The following is a 6984-nucleotide window of genomic DNA, read 5'->3' as shown; positions in this document are numbered from 1 at the left end:
CACACACACACACACACACACACACACACACAAAGCAGGATGTGTAGTTGGCAGGTGCTATCTGACCCATCCCACCTCTACTGGGAAACATTCATCTCTCTCTCTCTCTCTCTCTCTCTCTCTCTCTCTCTCTCTCTCTCTCTCTCTCTCTCTCTCTCTCTCTCTCTCTCTCTCTCTCTCTCTCTCTCTCTCTCTTTCAACCTCCTCCCCCTTTCTCTCGACACTGCCTGACCCATCCCACCTTTTACTGGAAAAAAAAACAACACAAAAGAAAAAAAGAAACAGGAATGCAGAATGCCTCTTCCTTTCTTTCTTTATTTATTTATATCTCTTTTTTCCCTTTCTCCTCCGCGCCCGCATTGAGATAGAGATGTCTGGAATTCCTGCGTGTCAGATAAGAGGAGCGCGGCGATGCTTTCCCACGATGCCGTGCTGCTGCTGGGCCTCAGTATCTCTCTCTCTCAGTGCCGCTGTCCTGCCACCCGTAATTTCATTTAGTTCATTCATCTGACCGACGACCCACAACGCACGCATGCACGCACACACACATGCACACACACATATTCATCAAGGTCCAAGACACACACAGTCATCTGTCCCCACACACACACATTCTGTCCCCACAAGAATCACACATTCCTCTGGGCCCAACACACACACACACACACACACACACACACACACACACACACACACACACACACACACACACACACACACACACACACACACACACACACACACACACACACACACACACACACACACAGCATGTGATGGTTTCGTTCTTTGTATGGAAGGAATGTATTTTTCTTTCCATCTCCCCTCTTCCTCTCTCTCTCTCTCTCTGTATCCCTTTAGTCTCTCTGTCATTTTCTCTATTGCTATCATTCTCTCTCTCTGTCTCTGTCTCTGTCTCTGTCTCTCTCTCTCTCTCTCTCTCTCTCTCTCTCTCTCTCTCTCTCTCTCTCTCTGTCTCTGTCTCTGTCTCTGTCTCTCTCTCTCTCTCTCTCTCTCTCTCTCTCTCTCTCTCTCTCTCTCCTCTTCACAATGTTGCTGTGGTCCCCCACCCCTTCCTGGCCTGGGCATTGTAGGTCACTCTGAATTCTCCAGAGAGGAAGGCTGATGAGGATTGGAGGGCCGTAAGAGTGGAAATTGGAGGGTGGTGAGCAGGGACAGATTACTGCATGGCCCTATCAGGCCCAGGCCCAAGGGCCCAAGAGTGAAGGGGAGCCTGAAGTACATGCCTCTACTGTATATTTCTGTTCTCATATTGTGTTAAAATCGCAGTTTTAACAACTGAATCTTCCATTTTTCTCGGGGGACACCCTCCCCTAAACACCCCTAAACCCCCAACAACATACAGTAGACTCTCACATATGACCTAAAATCCTGAATCATTTTGGAAATTAGCAACACCCATTGACTGGGGCCCGTTCTTGTTGTCCAGCCCAGGGGCCCCTGGAATCATAGTCTGTCCCTGTTGGTGTGGGGTGTGGGGCGGTTGGCACTAGTCTTATCAGCTCTTCGAGACAGGGAGGGTGAGACAGAGAGAGAGATGAGAGAGTGGCCAGGGGTGGACTGGGTGTGTATAATGTTTTGGTAGGAGAGTTTGGTGGGTAGGGTAGGGTAGGGTGGGCTGGTATGGCGTGAGTGTGTGTATGGGAGAGTCGAGAAGAGAGGGTTGGGTTGGGTGGGGGTGTTGACGCTTTGGACAGAGAATTGGGTGGAGAAGCATAGATTACAGGGAAGAGATGAGAGAGGGTGTGCACAATGATTTGGTAGGAGAGTTGGCTGGATGGTTAGCCACTACATTACATGCACTCCTCAAACTTGTAGACAGCATTCCAAGAAGAGTTGGACCGACATCATATTGGACTCAATGCGCTAGGAATGGGATGGCACTTAGTAAGACACTGGCCCTGTTAGAAAGAAGATGGCAATGAATGGTAATGACCAACAGAATGGCAATGACCAAGTCGTAATGTATCACTAAAGGACCTGTGCACTGTCATCGTGGTGTAGTACAAAGGTAGTCAAGTTATTTCAGTGACTGTTACAGTGTTCCACTGGTGGAAAAGGTATGCATTAACCGCACGAATACACAGGCCGCGACCTGAGCGAGGCGAGCGACGAAAGTAATTGGCTTTGTAATGAGTGGCGCGACAAAAGCGATTCAGGAGACTAGAGGCGATTCACGCGTAGCTGAACTCCTGGGAATATCATGCAAATTAGCTATGACGCGGTTCACCGACAGCCGCCACAGCCAATGAGATTCTTGAAATGCTTGCATTCTGCTTCTAATGGACAAACTCTAGTTGCTTCAATCGCTCGTATCGCTCTTGCTGCATAGAAGCTGCATAGAAGATTGCTGCATTGTCGCGGCCGGTGTATTCGCCTGGTAAGGGGCTACATTCATGTGTGAGTAGAGGCAGGTTGCCGAATACTTTTGGCGAGATACTGTACTCCACACACCCCATATTCTAGATGCTCATGAGCATCTGGGATCTTCAACATGACCCTGCATGCTCGCTTCCCATCCATCAGATCATCATCATCTGCCATCAAGGTATTCATCATGCTTCCAGAGCACCAAGATAACTCTTCTAAGCTCTTCTCATTCCCATTCATTGTTCATCTCTTTCTCTCTTTTCTCTGGTGCTATCATTCTCTCTCTCTCTCTCTCTCTCTCTCTCTCTCTCTCTCTCTCTCTCTCTCTCTCTCTCTCTCTCTCTCTCTCTCTCTCTCTCTCTCTCTCCCTCCAGATGAGATAGCCATGGGGCAGGGCTGATGTTCCAGAGGTGCTGGGAGGTCTCGCCCACATGCGGGCCAGGAGAAGCCTCTCATTCCTGGGGCATGTGCCTGGGCGGACTGCCTGGTGCCTAAGCGTGGGAAAACAGCTTGGTTCAGCGATGAGGGGTTTATGAAGAGCACTTAAGGGATGTGCCAAGGTATGGCAACATGACTGTAGAAGGTGTGTGTGTGTGTGTGTGTGTGTGTGTGTGTGTGTGTGTGTGTGTGTGTGTGTGTGTGTGTGTGTGTGTGTGTGTGTGTGTGTGTGTGTGTGTGTGTGTGTGTGTGTGTGTGTGTGTGTGTGTGTGTGTGTGTGTGTTGTAGCAGTAGCATTGAGTGAAAGGGGTTAGATTAAATTATTTTGGCGCCAGTGAGTAATGTTTAAATGGCTTTCGGATAAGCATCTACCAGCAGCATAACATGCACTGAGGAATTTCCCCCAATTCCACAACAACCCTACCTTGCCCCACCCCTTCACCCCAGTCCTACATAACCAACGTCACTACATCCCTCGTGTCTACCCTGCAACTCCATGGAGCCGCCCACCCCCTTCTCCCTGCCTCTCATATAGCACAAACCTTGGTCCCACAGACAACACACCAGCATCACAAATTCCTTGCCACAGACCTTGCCCACGCACCAACCCCCCACCCCCCCCCCCCCACACACACACACACACACTGGCCTTGCTACAGACCTGCCCTGCAATGACGACTCCAGCCTTGCTACACTTATGGCACAAACACAACAAAACTGACTAGAGTGACGGAGATGGAAGTAATTGACTTTGTATGGAGGAGCTGGTGACAGAAGAATCAAAAGCGATTTGGGGCGACTTTGACCGACACAAGTGATCGTTGAAACTTCAGCGAATATTATGCTAATGAGATATGATGCAGTCTGGCGACAGCCGCTGCGACCAATTGGAATATCAGAATACACTCTGCTTTTAATCGTCATACTGAGTTGCTTTTAATAAAATATAGTTTGTGTCACTCTTACTATGAAGCGGCTCTTTGTAGCTTTTGTCGCTTCTGGTGTGTTTGTGGGGTTATGTTGCATGTCTATGTCATACTGTGCCCCCACCCCCTGCATCCCCAGTCCTCCGCTCCCTCACAGAGAGACAGCTTCCTGTTTTCAGCCTTTGCCATCATAGTGTTCTTCCCATCTGAAGGCAACAGGAATCATCACAATCAACATCCCACGCGATGTCCTTATCAAACTCTCAAGGTCACTGGGTGACACAGATAAGGGGGGTGGGGTGGGTGGTGGATTGGAATGTCTTTGTCAGTCTCTGGTTGCTGTACAAGAGAGACACAGATTAGACACAGACAAGTTACAAACACAACAGGCACACAGATGACAACTAAATACACAAAAAGAAGCAGCGGCTAGATCAGAGAGAAAAGGACCAGAAAGGCACAAGCCCCTACTAGCGTATAGCCTACAGAACAGCTAGATCTGAGGTAGGTAAACTCAGGCCCGAGGCCCACACAGTGAGCCATTTCATCTGGCCTGCAGAGCATTTAAAAGAAAGACAACTGTCAAATCCAAAGTGATACTCTCACCCCTTTTTTCCCTTTGGCTTGAACCATTGCCGACTCCTGTGCTCCAGAGCAGAAAGAAACAGATCTCAGACCAGAGAGAGAGCTAATGTGGAACAGAGGGATCAATGGCATGGCTGGCAAAAGGAAAAGTAAACAATCCAATGGCCAGAAAGAGGCAGAAATAGGCTGGTTAAAACTAGAACGGAATAACAGAACAGGCACAATTAGAGATGGAAACCTGTCTCACTCTCACCGACAGACAGACAGCTATATACAGGATTCTTGTAATACCTGGTCCAACCCCCTATAGGATAGGGGGCCTGGTAGTAAAAAAAAAAACAATGAAAATGCAGCAACACAGAGCCACCGCATCGCCCGTATATGTACGTATGTTGCATGTTGCCACTGCCCCACTCCCCTCTTCATAAGCTGTACATTTTTGGAGGGAGTTTCTGCATATTATTCCTACTAACTCTTGGCTGTTTGAATAGTCTATCAGTACACATATCAGCACGCGCTTGTCAACATCCTGGCCCTGTCATTGCCCTCTTGTCCTCTTGCTTTGTACTGGCCTAGAATGTGTCCACGGTGTAGCATTCCTCGCCGCTGCCAAGCAGCCGCCAAGCTGCCCCCTTTTGTGTCGTGGGGCGGTGAGGGTGCTACTGGTCAGTGTCGGAGTGGGTGGGCATGTCTGTTATGTAAAAAGGGACATTGTGTCGGCCTGCTCTCTTCGACTGCTAAATGGGGTCAGCCATTTGGAAATGTGCCCTTAATTGTACTGGAAATGTACTTTGATCGACCTGCTATGACCACTGCTAAGCTAGCAAACCAATGCTGCCGCTATGCTAACATGCTAACGGTAAGTTAACATGCTAATGCTAAGCTAACAATATGGGAATGCTGTGCTCGCTGTTGCCCATTGCGCTAAGTCTTTGTACTCCGCCTCGTTATGTAACAGTTTTCAGGAAAGGCGGGGAGAATGTCTACTCCACCAAAGACTAATCATCCACTCATTCCTTCGCTATTCTTTCCTGGAAGCGTGGAAGCACTTGTGGCTTAGTAATTGTGCCAGTGGTGCAAGACCCAAGCTGCGTGCACATACACATTCGCTCCTCTAAGCTGCACACACACCTAAGAGACACATCCTTAAATTGTACACACACCCCTAAACTACACACACACACACACACACACACACACACACGCACGCACGCACGCACGCACGCACGCACGCACGCACGCACGCACGCACACACACACACACACACACACACACACACACACACACACACACACACACACACACACACACACACACACACACACACACACACACACACACACAGACACACAGACACACAGACACACACACCACTATGCCGCACATACCCCTAATTATCATTCCTGCCTGGGCTTGATTGGGCAAGGTTGTGGCCAGAGTGAGAGTGAAAGGCTGTGTGGGTCTGCCATACTACTGTAGATTAGTATTTCTCAACAGAGGCTCTGGAGGGGGTGGGGGTGGCTCTTGACAGCTGTTTAATAATCATACAGAATTATCAATAATATCATACAGAAAATTAGTATTATATTATGTTGTACAAATTATATTATGTTGTATTATCATTAGACTGTGCTGTTGTCATCATCTACACATCATGCTGTTGGGTGAGGATCGTTGGCATGCACATTATGTCAGGGGGCATTTCTTCAAAAAGGATTGAGAACCACTACTGTACATTGTTTCACTCTGGGCGAAACTCAAGCACGGTGGGCATCTGGGAATCAATGACACCCCCCCCCACTCCAGTCAATTGCTCAAGGGATCAGCCCCTTAGAAGCTCCCAATTTACTGTCAAATCTGTTCTGCTGAAAATGGGCTGCTTAGTCGAATCGAGCTACCAGTTACTTAGTAACAGGAACAATGCCCTAACCCAAACCCCTGGTCCAAGAGCATAGCTCAACACATGGGCCATATGCGGAAGAGGTCCACAAATTCTACTGATTCTACTTCCAAGAGGTCCTCTAGTCAGTCCATTCTCCATTCAGAGGATTTCAGTTCACTGGCAGGCCTCCAGTCAGGGCCAGTCCCCTGGGCCAGACAACAACAAGAGTAGTTCAAAGTGCAATACCACAACAAAAGAACCAAAATATAGACCAGTAATGAAGTGTGTGTGTGTGTGTGTGTGTGTGTGTGTGTGTGTGTGTGTGTGTGTGTGTGTGTGTGTGTGTGTGTGTGTGTGTGTGTGTGTGTGTGTGTGTGTGTGTGTGTGTGTGTGTGTGTGTGTGTGTGTGTGTGTGTGTGTTGGGGGTGGGAGGGATTGGGGTTCGTGACGAAGAGGCTTGTGGGCCCCCTTGGCTCTGGGGCACCTGGGCCTGGGCCTGGTAGGCCCATGCAGCAACCTATCCTTGCCTCCAGCAGATACTGTATACCTGTTAGTCCTTTATCTCAGGACCTGTTTAAGAACAGAGGGTCGTACTGAAGGACTCTGTGCCAGGGAACTGGTTGGTGTTTTGGAGACGACCTGAGATGTTCAGCCATGAATACTCGCTCTAGTGTTGTTGCATAGCTCAGGATTTAGGAGGGACATATTTTGCAAATGGCTCAGTAGGTTCATACATGTTTTTCAGCCTTTTGGCCCATGCA

This window comes from Engraulis encrasicolus, chromosome 6 (genome assembly GCF_034702125.1).
Source record: "Engraulis encrasicolus isolate BLACKSEA-1 chromosome 6, IST_EnEncr_1.0, whole genome shotgun sequence".
Taxonomy (NCBI): domain Eukaryota; kingdom Metazoa; phylum Chordata; class Actinopteri; order Clupeiformes; family Engraulidae; genus Engraulis; species Engraulis encrasicolus.
This window is presented reverse-complemented; position numbering follows the sequence as displayed.